Here is a 14,222-nt window from a genome sequence, read left to right as displayed (position 1 = left end):
GGGTGGGGGTGGGTGGGGAATGGAGGGTGTTAAAGGAAGGAAGACACCCCCTCCCCTCCCCTCACCCCTCCTCACCCCAATCCGAAGCGTGAGGCGGAATTATGAAAAGTTTTGAAAAAGGTTCCCCGGGTTGTGTTGGGGTGAAGTGGTTTGTGGTCATTTTTGTCTTTCTTTTTCTTTTTTTTTTTGTTTCCCTTTTCTTGTTTTCCTTCTTCTCTGGTAGGTATCTGTTTGTCTTTTGTTTATCTGTGTTCTTTCTTTGTCTCGTCTTTTCTGGTTTTACTTTTGTATTTCTTTTTCGTTCTTCCCTTCAATGTTTCTTGTTTTTTTTTCTACCTTTCCATTGACTAAATCGACTGTACTCTTCTTTCTTTATTTGTTCTTTTTTTGTCTCATCTCATTTAGCTTAATATTTTTTTTTCTCAGTTAAATTACCCTTATATTGTTTTATTCTCAGCGCTCTTTATTTTTCTTTTATTTTTCTACGTCTCCTCTTTCCTAGTTTACTTTTTTTTCTTTCAGTTGTATTCAGCTTCCTATGTTTCCTTTCTTCTCTCTCCGCTGTTGTGGTTTTGTCGTTACATTATTTATTTATTTATTTATTTTTTGGTCTCCTCTCGTTGCTACTTTTTGGGGGGTGATTATTTTTTTTTTAGTTTTTCTTTTATTCATCTCGTCAACTCTACCAACTTGTTCATTGTTTATTGCGGCCGACTTTAGCCTCTCCAGTTTTCTCTCCGTGTTCTTGTAATTTTTCTTCTTTTTTTGTCGTCTCGTTTCTTCGTTTGCTTTTTTCTTTCTTTCGACTGAGGTGACATTTTCATAGTTTTCTGCTTTTCTCTTTGTTCTTGTTTCATCGACTTCTATCTCTCTTTGATTTTGGTTCTTGTCGTCTATTTTCTTTTCCTTTCTTTTCCTTCAGTGTTATTTTCTTCCCTTCACATCTTTTCCTAGTTTGTGCTTCTTTTCTTTTGTTTTATTTTCACTCGTCTCTGATTCTGTAACTATTTTTATCTTCTCTTTTTTTTATAACAAAGGAGACAGCTCAAGGGCACAAAAAAGAAAACAACAATAAAAAAAAAAAGCCCGCTACTCGCTGCTCTTAAAAACAATCAAAACAGGTGGCCGAAAGAGAGGTCAATTGTTTGCTTTATATTTTATTAGTTACTTTCTTGTGCCTCTTATTAAAACATATATAGATTTTAAGCCACTAAGGTAAAAAAAAAAAAGCGCCCTCCCATCTTGACCGACCTTGTCCCTCACTTATCCTTTCACCTGTCCCCCAATTATTCATACCTGCGTGTCCGGGCCGTCCACGCGCCTCTTCGTGTCCTGCCCCATGATAATAAAGATACGAGAGATAACTTTATATCAAGGGAATCTTACAATCTTTAAAAAGGTCTTTTGTCTTCATCTTTTTTCTCTTCATCCCCCCCCCTCCCCCCTGCCTCTCCTCACCTCCCTCCGTCTCCTTTCTCTCCCTGATTACCTCATTTCCTTACATTATTTTATCGCTAATCTCCTTTTTCTCTGTTATATTACCGTTTTATCTCTCCTCCTTTTTAGTTTTACTTTTGAAGACACTTTTTTATGTGTGAAAATGTTCTCCTCTTAAGTGATATATTCTTTTCTCTTCCTCTTGAACGACCTCCTCCTCCTCCTCCTCCTCCACCTCCTCTTTCTCCTCCTCCTCCTCTTCCTCTATTATAACAACTTCTCCATTTCCCCTCATCTACCTCCTTCTCTAATTCTTCCTACTCTTTCTCCCTTTCCTTCTATTCCTCCTACTCTTCCTTCTCTATTATACCAAGTCCTCCTCCTTTTCTCTCTCTCTACCTCCTCCTCCTCCTCCTCCTCCTCTATTATACCATCTCCATCTCTTTTTCTCCCTCTACCTCTTCCTCCTCCTCCTCCTCCTCCTCCTCGTCTTCAAGGGGTTGGAATTTCTTCTCATTTTAAAATCCTGTTCTTGAGGCTATAAAACAGAGGACATTCACCTTATAAATCATTCGCGCCCATATTTACCCAACGTGAGGTGAAAAAAGTCTGGAAAAACACGCAGGAGGTTGTGTGTGTGTGTGTGTGTGTGTGTGTGTGTGTGTGTGTGTGTGTGTGTGTGTGTGTGCAGTATACGGGCGAGTCAGTGTATGTATATGAACTAAGGTGTAAATGTGGCCTTGTTAGCAAGTCTCTTAATCTAAACAGACTTGCTCTCTCTCTCTCTCTCTCTCTCTCTCTCTCTCTCTCTCTCTCTCTCTCTCTCTCTCTCTCTCTCTCTCTCTCTCTCTCTCTCTCTCTCTCTCTCTCTCTCTCTCTCTCTCTCTACCACAGACAAACAAGCCCTCCACTCCAACCCTTGGCTACGATATTTATGGCGGGGGTCCCTTGGTTGTAGGGGGCGGGATGAGAGAAGGAGGGGGAGGAGATGGGTGAAATGAAGATGGGGAGGAAGAAGAGCTGGGAGGGCTGATGGAGAAGGGTGAACAGATGAAGAGGAGAGGAAAGAAGAGCTGAAGATAGTGAACACAGAGAAAAGGGGTGAACGGGGGAGAAATGAAGGTTAAAAGGAGTGGAATTAGACGATAAAAGAGGGAATAGAAAGATAGAAAAGAAGAATATGGAAGATGAAAAGAATGAAACAAATGAAGGAAGAGAAAACAGAGATGTGAATAAAGGAACAGAGAAAGAAGAGAGGGCAGAAACACACACACACACACACACACACACACACACACACACACACACACACACACACACACACACAAGCTGACACAAATACCGTCGCAAAATCACTAATAAAGAAGAAAGAAATCTCTAGTGGGACATAAATTATAGTAAAAAACGACCACGACGAGAACTCGATAGAGGCAAAAAATACATGTATCTACCGCTGATACGACCCTTAGTAGGCCTATCCCGAGCTAATGAGGATATCCCTGGCCTCTCAACCCCTCCCTCCGCCCCCGATCCAGTCCTCTCCTACTCCTCTTCCTACTTTTCCCTCACCTACACCTGCTGCCTTCCTTTCTCCCTTCCTTCCTCTTCATGTTGTAGTTTTCCTCATCTTTTTCCATCTTTTACCTTCTTTCATATCCTTCTATCTCCTTCCTTAGTTCCTCTTTTCTCCCTCCGCGTTTTACCTTTTCTCAGCCTCGTATTTGCCTCCACCTCTTTTCTTTCACTTCCTTTCTCAGTTACCCACATCTTCCTCCACCTTCTGCCTTCTCTCATTCCCGTTTCTCTGCCTCTTATTTGCCTCCACCTCTTTTCTTTCACTTCCTTTCTCAGTTACCCACATCTTCCTCCACCTTTTGCCTTCTCTCATTTCTGTTTCTCTGCGTTTTATTTGCCTCCACTTCTTCTCTTCCATCTGATCTCTCAACCGACAACATGAAAGACCTATCTATGTACTCATCAATTATCTCATCCCTTTTATTTCCCTTTAGACATTCACCAACACGTTCCTATCTCTCTCATCCTTGCCGTTCTTCTTTAACACTCCGCATTCTCCACTTCGCCATCCTCGCCCTTTTCTCAACTCCACTCCTACATGAAAACACCCCCCTGCCACTCCACCACCTCCCTGCCAGTGCCTCACCCCGCCCCAACAAACCCACACCCCACCCACACCCTTGCCCTCCTCACCCTCAAAGCACCACCTTCTGCATTAGTAATAGTGCCCCGAGGTTCCGTTTCTCCTCCTCCAGGTAGCTCATCCCCTTAGTCCACCTTGGTCTTCCTCAACCCAGCAACTACCACCACCCCGCCCTGTCCCTCTCTCGGCCCCGTCTGTTCCTTTTTAACCTGCCCCAGCCTCGTTAGATACCTCCATCCGGACCCTTATCTGCCCCCGTCTCTGTTGCCCCGCCGCAGACCTACTAACACAACCGCCCTTATCGGAACTAACTGTACACCCCCGCCTCTATCACCACCACGACCATCATCATCACCGACATCCTCTATAACTTCGCCCACCACAACCTCCGTCTACACTAGTACTGACAGCGAGAGTAGTACGATGGTGATGGCAGTAGTAGTAGTAGTAGTAGTAGTAGTAGCAGTAGTAGTAGTAGTAGTAGTAGTAGTAGTAGTAGTAGTAGTTCTTGTTCTTGTTGTAGTAGTTAACATAGTCTATCTCAGTGATCACCCACTCAAATAACTTCCCCTCCCCCTCCCCCTCACCTCCACACACATGGTACCGAAGCCTGAATCTGTCACTTCGGTCGATCTTGAAGCAGTTTGATTAGGCCTAGCAGTCCTTACTGGAGCCTATATAACTTACACTAAGCCTATAGAGAAAAAACTCCTGAGGAACCTATTAGCGCAGGTAGGCCTACGGGATGATGCCTACGTGGGCTGGAATAAGAAAGGGAAATAGAGAAAAGTGGAGCAGTGGGATGATTGCCGGAAAGAAAATAAATGGGAAAAAAGTAATTAGATAAGATGAGAACAGGAGGATCAGATGTGTGTGTGTGTGTGTGTGTGTGTGTGTGTGTGTGTGTGTGTGTGTGTGTGTGTGTGTGTGTGTGTGTGTGTGCATACATAGGCTTACTCACGCTTTCATAGGCCTCATGCTAAATAAAAAGCCGTACAACTTCCCCTCCTGCTGAGCATAATCTGTTGACCCCTCTTTCCCTCCCTTCCCCTCCCTCTCTTCCTCCAACTCCTCTTTCCCTTTCCTTTCCTCCCTCTTTCTATTCCTCCCATTTCTTGCTCTTTTCCTTAAATTTCCTTCCGCTCTTCCTCCTGTTTTCTCTCCTTTCCTTTTCCTTTCCTCCTCCTTCCTCTCTTCCTTCATTCCCCTTTCATATCCTCATTATTCTTCTTCGTTTAGATCATCCATCCTTCTTTTCCTTCCCTTCTTTCCCCTCTTTTTCTTCCTCATACTTTCTCTGGTTCCTTGATTTTCCTTCCAATGCAATTTAGATTTATTCCTCTTCCTCTCTTCTTTCCCCTTTGCTCTCATACGTACCATTATTTTTTGCTCTCCCTCTTCGCTCTTTTAAGTCTCCACATATTACACTCTTCCTGTATCTCTTATTTTCCTTCCCTCTTCTAGTATCCTTCTTTTTTCCCTATTTTTTTTTCCAATTCCCTTTTCCCTCAGCTCTTTTTTCGCTTTCTCAGCTCACTTTTTTGCGTTATTCTAATTTTCTCTCCCTTCTTACATCAATTTATTTTTTTCACTCCTTCCTCCCTTTTTGAAACTCTCCTTCCTTCTTTCCATACTTTTCAAGACTATTCCAGCATTTTTACCTCTCCTCCTCTACTTCCTTTATGCTCTTTCCTCTCTTTCCCTTCTTCCTCCGCTTCACTTTAAAGTCTTCCTCCCTTACCCTCTTTCCTTGGTCTTCCTCTTCCCCTCTTCCTTCAGTGTCTTCTCTTTCTCTCTCTTCATCTGTCTTCATATTCATCAATTTTCACTTCTTTCACTTTTTAATCTTTATCTTTACGATTTTTTTCTCTTTTTTCACGTCTTTCTTCTTAATATTCCTTTATCTCCTTTCTCATTTAATTAAGCATAGCATCTTCCTCCCTCTTCTCTCTTTCTCTCTTACCACATTCTCGTATTCTTTTATTTTTCTTTCTTTCTTGACTGTAATTAACGCTTAAGTTTCCATTTTTGTTGTTTCTCAGCTACGTCGCTTTCACTACTTTACTTTTCTTTTCTATCGACTTTTTAATCCTGGAGTCTTTTTTTATATATATTTTTCATGCGCACTTTTCGTTCTCTTCTCTCCTCTTCCATCTATTCCTTCTCTTCCTCTTCTTTTCTTCCTGATTTACTTAATATCGACTATTTTTTAATCCTCAAACTTTTTATGTTTTTGTTTTAATCTTACTTTTTCGTTCGTTTTTTCTTCTTCCTACTCTTCCTCCTCTTTCTCTTCTCTTTTCTTCTTCTACCCCTCCTACACCCCCCCCCCTTCCCCTCCCTCGTCCAAGCTCATCCTCTTTCTTGTTATTAAAACTTTCCGCAAAACAAAGTTACAAAAATATAACCAAGAGGATGACGACGATTATTTACGTTTCTTGTCCGTGTCTCTTTGTCTCACCCTTATCGTGTGTGTGTGTGTGTGTGTGTGTGTGTGTGTGTGTGTGTGTGTGTGTGTGTGTGTGTGTGTGTGTGTGTGTGTGTGTGTGTGTGTGTGTGTGTGCATACTAGTGAAGACGTGCAGACATGTATGAATGTACGACAAAAAGATGGAGAAGGAAGAGGAGGAGGAAGAGGAGGAGGAGGAGGAGGAGGTGGAGGATATGACTGCCTAACTGACTGATCTATAAGTGACTGATGTGACGTGACTGAGCCTCTAATGGGGTTACTGACTTAAAGGGAATCAGTGCATCTGCTGCATATAAATTCTAGGTAGCAATAACCACCTCTTGACTGAACGGTAGAAGGAGGAGGAGGGGGATGGGGTGAGGTATGCGGGGTGACAGAGGGAGAGGTTGTAGTGAAAGGTTGAGCAAAGGGTTGAAGGAGGAGGACGGTGTGTGTTGTGAAAGTGGATACAAGGAAAGTAGTGAGGTCTGAAGGGACAAGGAGAGGGTCAATTTTAGGGAAGCAGTAGTAGTAATGAGATGAGCTAGGGTTCAGGGAAGACAGTGAAAGTTGCATGGGGTAAAGGGATGCTGGGTACAATGGCGGAGGGGTATGGGGAGGAAGGGTGGGAGGGTGGGTAATGAAGCAAAGATGAAGAGCTGCATGAGAGAGGGCGATATTAGGTTGGAGGAGGAGAAAGAGGCAGAACGAGTGCGGCAAAGGGAGAAAGGAAGAACCAGAGAAAACAAATGAAATATGCAATACTTACAAAACGTGATGGACGCTGCACGGATCATGGAGCCGAGGAACACACACACACACACACACACACACACACACACACACACACACACACACACACACACGGGCAGCCGAACAGTCATCACCGCTCACCTGAAACAATAACATGAATATTAATTAATCTGCACCTGCGAAACAGAGGCGGCGACAGAAGACCGTCGTGCCCTCTTCCTCCTTGTCTCCACATCTCCCCCAGCCTCCCTCCACTCCCTCTCTCACTCCTCCCCCTCCAGCCTTCATTGCTCCCTCCCTCCCCAGCCGCGAAGGACAAATCCCACTGACAGATGAAATAAATGGTGGCCTGGTCGGGCAGCGGGGTATTTGCATAATAAACAAGCACTTAGTAAAACTAGAGACACAGCCCACGCCTCGTGCATCACGGGGCGCTGCCTGATGGACGGAGGAGGAGGAGGAGGAGGAGGAGGAGGAGGAGGAAAGGTGGGAAGAATGCAGGAGGGGAAGAGAGAGTGATGAGCAGAAGTGAAACAGGCAAGGAAGAGGAATAAAGAGGGAATGAGAGAGAGAGAGAGAGAGAGAGAGACATGAAAGTAGTTGAAGTAGACGACAAGGATTAGTGAGAGGAAAAGAGGGAGGTAAGTGAGGGTGGACGGAGGGAAGAGCCTGGAACGAAGGTGGAAGGAGGAGGAAGAGAAGTAAGGCCAAGAAGAGGAGGAGGAGGAGGAGGAGCAGCAAACAGGTAGGAGGAGAAAGGTGGAAAATAAATGGGGGCAGGTAGGAGGGACATGATGACTAACACTCACACACGAGAACTAATGGCGGCCGTTCTGGTTCGTGTAAACAAAACACAAAAGACGCCAAAGCAAACCAGCCGAGCAAACCAACAACCTGCGCGCATTTTTCTTCCTCCCGTTTTTTTTTATTCTGTACCTTCTTGCTCTGCTTTCCTTGGCACCAAAATAAATACCAGCAACGCAACTTCAACACTACCCAACTGGCCAGCCATTGAGTAGTGTTCCAGGGGGCGCAACACACACACACACACACACACACACACACACACACACACACACACACACACACACACACCAACGGCAACACGTGCACACAACAACCTGGCAACACTGCAAATGACGTGAATAACATGAGGAGTAAAAAATTCTGGACAGCAGCACTAGTGAGGAAGGAGGGAGGGAGGGAGGGGACGGGGAGGGGGGTTGGTGGCGAATGGACGAGGACGAAGGGTGCGGAGGGGAGGATATGAGAGGTGAGGGGAGCTGTGGAGGGGGTTGGGGGGGAGCAGGGGTGTCGGCTGGCCGTGGCATCGCCTTCCCCTCTGACACTTGTTGGGGCCCAGCTGTCACCTTCCTACCACATTTTCTTCTTCTTCTGCATCCTACTTCTTCCTCTTTCCCATTTTCGTAAAAACCTCCGTCGTTTCCTGCGGGTCGTCGCCTTTTCCTTGATTTCGCTTACGACATCATTTTCTATTTCGTCGTTTCCTGGTTCTTCGTTGTCAGTTCCACCTAATGGTCTTAATGGACGCGTTTGTTATTTTTTTACGTTCTTCACGAGTTCTGGTGCGTCCGAGTGTAACGCTTCCTCATTGGTGGTCAGGCGTCACCCTCTCCACCCTGCCGGCCAGTCCTCAACCCTCACTTTCCCGGACTTCTCACCCTTTCAGCATTTCCCTCGCCATCGCCTCTTTGCCCTGTCTCCCTCTTACTCTTTCTTTCTTCCCCTCCATTTCTACAGCTTCTTCCTGAAATGCATTTACATTCTCTCTCTCTCTCTCTCTCTCTCTCTCTCTCTCTCTCTCTCTCTCTCTCTCTCTCTCTCTCTCTCTCTCTCTCTCTCTCTCTCTCTCTCTCTCTCTCTCTCTCTCTCTCTCTCTCTCTCTCTCTCTCTCTCTGCTCTTGGTTTCCACTATTTTCCGGATCGCGGGCACCAAAAAGTTTTCCTGCCCGTGAATGGCACCATTGTTGTGCTTTCCTGCTGTGGCGGCGCTGGCTCCTGGGTGGCTGAAGTTGGTGGCTGACTGGCTGGCTAGTGAAGATGTTGGTTGAGTGGGTGGGTGGATGGCTGCCCGGTAGATAGCAAGGAGCCACAACTCAATGTCTTTCGTGGTGGCTGGATGGCTGTGTGGATGAAGTTGGTTGGCTGGCTCTCTGGTTGCGTCGTTTATGTGCTGTGTGACTTCGACTGAGTGGCTGAAGGGTTATTACAGGGAGGGCAGGTGGATGAGTGGATGGCTGAGCGACGGACTGGCTGACTGGCTGACTTGGTGACTTGAGATACTGGCTGTGGTGATGAATTATGGCTTATGGGGACAGAGTAGTGGCCTGGTTGAGTGGCTGCCCAAGAGTAGAGGAAGGGAGGGAGGGTGTAAGGGCTGGGTGAACAAAGCCAGGTTGCTGGGTGGGGTGGGGCCGGGCGGGGCGGGTGAAGCGGGGCAGGGGCCGAGGTGAGGGTGGGACTGGAAAGCTAATTAGGTTCTCCTGGCCACTCCATCGCGTCTCCATCACTTAGAAACTTGTGTGTGTGGCTCGCGGGGACTGTTGAACGCCCTCCACCACCACCACCACCACCTAGACAACAACTATACTACTACACAATTATACTACTAGCACCACCGCCACCACCACAACCACAATAACCAACACCACCACGACAACTAACAGTATTACCATCACCTCCACCTATAATACCACCCATTTCACCCACATCTATGAATACCGTACCACCACCTTCACCACCACCACCACCACGAAAACCACCCCTATTACCATCACCTCCACCACCTGCAATACCACCCCTACCTCCCTCTCCACCCTCATCCAAACAACACCACCACACCACCATCTTCTGCACCACCGTCAAGCTCTCCACCACCACCAACACCATGCAGACATCCACTATTGCCATCACCTCCACCACCTGCAATACCACCACTACCTCCCTCTTCACCCTCACCCCAAAACACCACCACCTTTTCCTGCACCATCGTCCAGCTCTCCACCTTCACCTCCACCTCCACCTCCGTCGCCGCCTTCACCACCGAGACTTTCACCGCCGGCTTCTTTATTTATTACCTCCTCCACTTACTTTCTCCTTATTTACACACACATAAACAGTTACTCGTACGATTTTCCTTTCCTTACAAATATAGTCTTCAGTGTTTTTGTTTTTTTCTTTCTTTTTCTCAGGATTATCAGTGGTGCTTATTTTGATTCTATTCCGCATGTGTCTTTTGTAAGCTTTTCTTCTTTCACCTCATCAAAATAATCCATGAGCGAAGAGGAGAAAAAACACGATATTAACTTAACAGACTGTAACTAGAGGGACAAACAAAACAGAGAATAAAACTAGGACTAAAAATCATAAGAAAAAGAAATCCTAACACACTTGATAATGAATAAAAACAAAATAATAAAACAGAAGGGAAAGAAAAAATAGAGGAACCTAAATACACACGATTAAAAAAGTAGTAGAGGCATGAATAACATCCTATGAAAAATATATAAAAACTAGTACAAGATTATATTAATACTCTCCCCTCCACACACGGTCGGAACACATAATGGAGGGAGTGGGGGGGGGGCCATAGAAGGAGGGGGGGAGGGGGAGCGTGGGTCAAGGATAACCTATTTTTGAGGCGTATATTAGTATTTTTTGTAGTAGTTCCCCTTTAAGATGAGCTGAGAGAGAGAGAGAGTGTGTATGTGTGTATCTCCACCTCCCTCAGTGTTTTATGCCTTATCACCATGAATATCAACACCACCATTGTTTTTAGTTGTAGCAGCAGTAGTAGTAGTAGTAGTAGTAGTAGTAGTAGTAGTAGTAGTAGTAGTAAAGCTGACGATAGCTAAAGTAATAACAATAATGACAATAACAGTAACAACAGAACAACAAAGAATGGTACCAATAATAGTAATAATAATAGTAACAACATCTTTATAATAACAACAATAACAACAACAATACTCCCACAATCACAACCAAAAGGAGACCCAGAATAACTGCCCAACACAACAAAGCCCAAAGCAGACCCAAGCTTCATCGAGATAACGCTAATAACAGGAGGGAACCGCAAAACACAATATTCGTAATGAAACTCGATAAATCCGAGGAGGCGAGCCCAGCGGGAGGCGCCAATAATGCTGCTTAATTTGACTTCTTCACTGCGCCGCCCGCCGTTCGTTTTCCTTTTTAGTGCCGACGAGGGTAACAATTATACAGCGTTTATTTAGATTTTTGTATTTGTTTCCCCGGCCGGTTCTAATTCTCACCCCACCCCGCTCCCGGCCACCACCAACATTCTCTCTCTCTCTCTCTCTCTCTCTCTCTCTCTCTCTCTCTCTCTCTCTCTCTCTCTCTCTCTCTCTCTCTCTCTCTCTCTCTCTCTCTGGTATGTTACGTTAAATATTTTGTTATTCTCTGTTCTCATTACAATGTTTCTGCTGCCCAAGCTAAAGTTTTAATTATGAGTCTAACAAACCTATTTTATTATTAACTTTTATCATTAACTTTACTTTAACAATGATTGATGACGTTCTTGCCCACCACCCATTCATCACCTCCTAAAATGCTGAAGGGCTCACCTAAACAAGTATGCGCTTAGACATAAAAACAAATAAATTATACACCAAAGGGAAAGTAACAACAAGCTCTTCCTCCAACGCACGATTTTTTCACCCTTCACTAACCTGGGCGAACCACCTTCACCTCCACCCACATAATCCTCCTCCCCTCAGCTTTCCTGTTTTGTTTTTCCCACTACCACCCGTACCAGCACAAGCACCACCACCATCACCACCACCGCCACCACCACCACCTCCCCCTCCTCCTCCTCCTCCTCGTCAGCCGGTCAAGATGTAACTCAGTCCGCCCTTCGCCACAGCTCATCCTCCGCCGGCCACATGGGGACACAAAACACTATTACCAGCCGCTCCATTCCCATTCCCTGGAACACTTGGGCTTTGGAGGGAGTGACGTAGGGCTGAGAAGGGGGATTACAAAGGGCCCCGTCACTATCTGGGAATTTGGAATCTGGACTCGGTATTTCTGTGAATCTGGGAATGCAGCATCCATCCATAGGGAATATTGAAGCATCTGTCTGGTGGGTCGAGTGTATGTGTGAGTGTGTTAATTAATAAATGGACCTTGTGTGTGTTACCGGTGTGTGTGTGTGTGTGTGTGTGTGTGTGTGTGTCTCTTTTATGGGGCATTATCTCCTCTCATCTCTCAACTTTCTCCCCCTTATTCACCCTTATCTCCTCTCGTCTTGCCTCCTCCTCCTCCTCCTCCTCCTCCTCCTCCTCCTCCTCCTCCTCCTCCTCCTCCTCCTCCTCGTTCCATATTATTCTCCTCTACTCCACTTCCCCTTCTGTTTTCTTCCCAGTCTACCTTATGCTCCCACCCTCTCCTCTCCCTCCATCCTCTATTATCCCTCCTCCTCCTCCTCCTCCTCCCGGGTGTTTCGTCGGCGGGGCGATAAAGATCAAGAATCATCCGATAAAAACATCGTAACGCGAAAACGATCCAACTTCCGCACTTTGGTCCAACCTTCAGCCTTACTGCCGCTTATTATCCCTCCTTCCGTCCCTCCACCTCTCCCTGCCTCCCTCCCTCTGTCACTCCCTCCTACCTCCACCTCTACTTCCTTCCTTTCCTCTGCTTGCTCTCCTTTTCTCTCCTCCCACCCTCAACTTTATTTGGCTTTTAAATCCTTCCATTCATCCCTCTGAGCCCATCCAACCTTCATTTTTTACCTTACCTTCTATTACATCTTCCTTCTTCCCTCCTACCTCCACCTCTACTTCCTTCCTTTCATCTGCTTGCTCTCCTTTTCTCTCCTCCCACCCTTAGTTTTATTTGCCTGTTAACTCCTTCTATTCATCCCTCTGAGCCCATCCAACCTTCATTTTTTCCCTTACCTTCTATTACAACTTCCTTCTTTCCTCCATCCTCCTACTTGCCTTCCACCTCTCTCCGCTCCTCTCAGTCTGACTCTCCTGCTCTCTTTTCCTTTCCATTCTTATCTATTTTCATTTTTGCTTCCCCTCCATTCCTCATCCATGCTTTACGTAACCCTTTATCCTTCTTTCTCTCTTATCCTCATTTTCCTTCTTTATTCCTTCCTGCATCCTCATATCCTATTCCCTAAGCTCCTCCCCCCTGCTACCCCTTCTTCTCCGTCTGCTTACCTCCCTTTACCTTTCATCCTTCCTCTTTCCTACCTTCATTTTTCCTCCATTTTTACCCCAGTTTACATTACCATTTTTCCCCTCATTCATTCACCTCTTTCTCTTTTTCCCTCCATATTTCCCCTTCCACCTTCTCGTATGTTCCCTTAGTTATTTTTTTTTTACTCCGTCTCTTCCTTACTTACGATTGTTCCCTCCATATTTATCTCCATCTCCTTCCTACTCCTTTTCCTTAGCTTCTGTTTTCACTTTTTTTTTCATTATTTATTTTTATTCTTCATCCCATCTACCCCGTCTTCCTTCTCTACTTCCTCCCTCCCTCCCTCCCTGCCTTCCTTTCCCATCTACCTCTAACGAATGCTTACTATTATCGTTTCCTCCATCTATTCCCATCTCCCTTCCTGTTCCGTGTCTCGCTCTTTCTCGTCCATTCTTTATCGCGCCATCAATCTGCTGTGCCTCTTCTTTGCCCCCCTCTTTCCCCTTCCTTTCCTCACATCTTTTTCCTCTTCATTTTTGTCTCTTTTCTTCTCTGATAATTCCTCTTAATTGCCAAGAAGCTTTAATTTTCTCCGCGGTCTATCTGGGTTTTTCCTTTTTATCTTTCTCGTTTCTGTTGCATTAATGAAAAAAATATATAAAAAGGGTAAGAAAACAAGTAAAGAGGAAAAAATAAATGTTAATGCAAATACGAAAGAATAAATAGGAAGGAGAAGACGTGGAGTGCGATTAAACTGCATCATTCCAAGATATTAAAAGAAGTAGAGATATAAAACAAAAGAAAGGCGAAATAAGAACAATAGAAAAGAGCACAACGAGGCGGTTCCGAGGTGCAAGGAGAAAAGAAAAGGACAAAAAAGAAAAAGAGAAAAACTAAACGTGAAACACAAGAAAGAGAACTGAAATAACGACAAAGAAAGAAAAGAGAAAAAATGAAAGGAAAAAAGGAGGAAGACAAGGAAGGAAGGGGAATGAGGTAACGTTTATGGCTGGTGGGAGGAGGAGAAGGAGGAGGAGAAGGAGGAGGAGGAAGAGGAGGAGGAAGAACCTTTTATTGGAGAGACCGAAGGTGTTGTAAAGCGACTAGACACACACACACACACACACACACACACACACACACACACACACACACACACACACACACCATCTGGCTTCAAAGAAAACGTCACCCTTACTTACAGTTAGTAGAAGGAGGAAGAGGAATAAGGGAG

The sequence above is a fragment of the Eriocheir sinensis genome, chromosome 28 (genome assembly GCF_024679095.1).
Source record: "Eriocheir sinensis breed Jianghai 21 chromosome 28, ASM2467909v1, whole genome shotgun sequence".
NCBI lineage: Eukaryota > Metazoa > Arthropoda > Malacostraca > Decapoda > Varunidae > Eriocheir > Eriocheir sinensis.
This window is presented reverse-complemented; position numbering follows the sequence as displayed.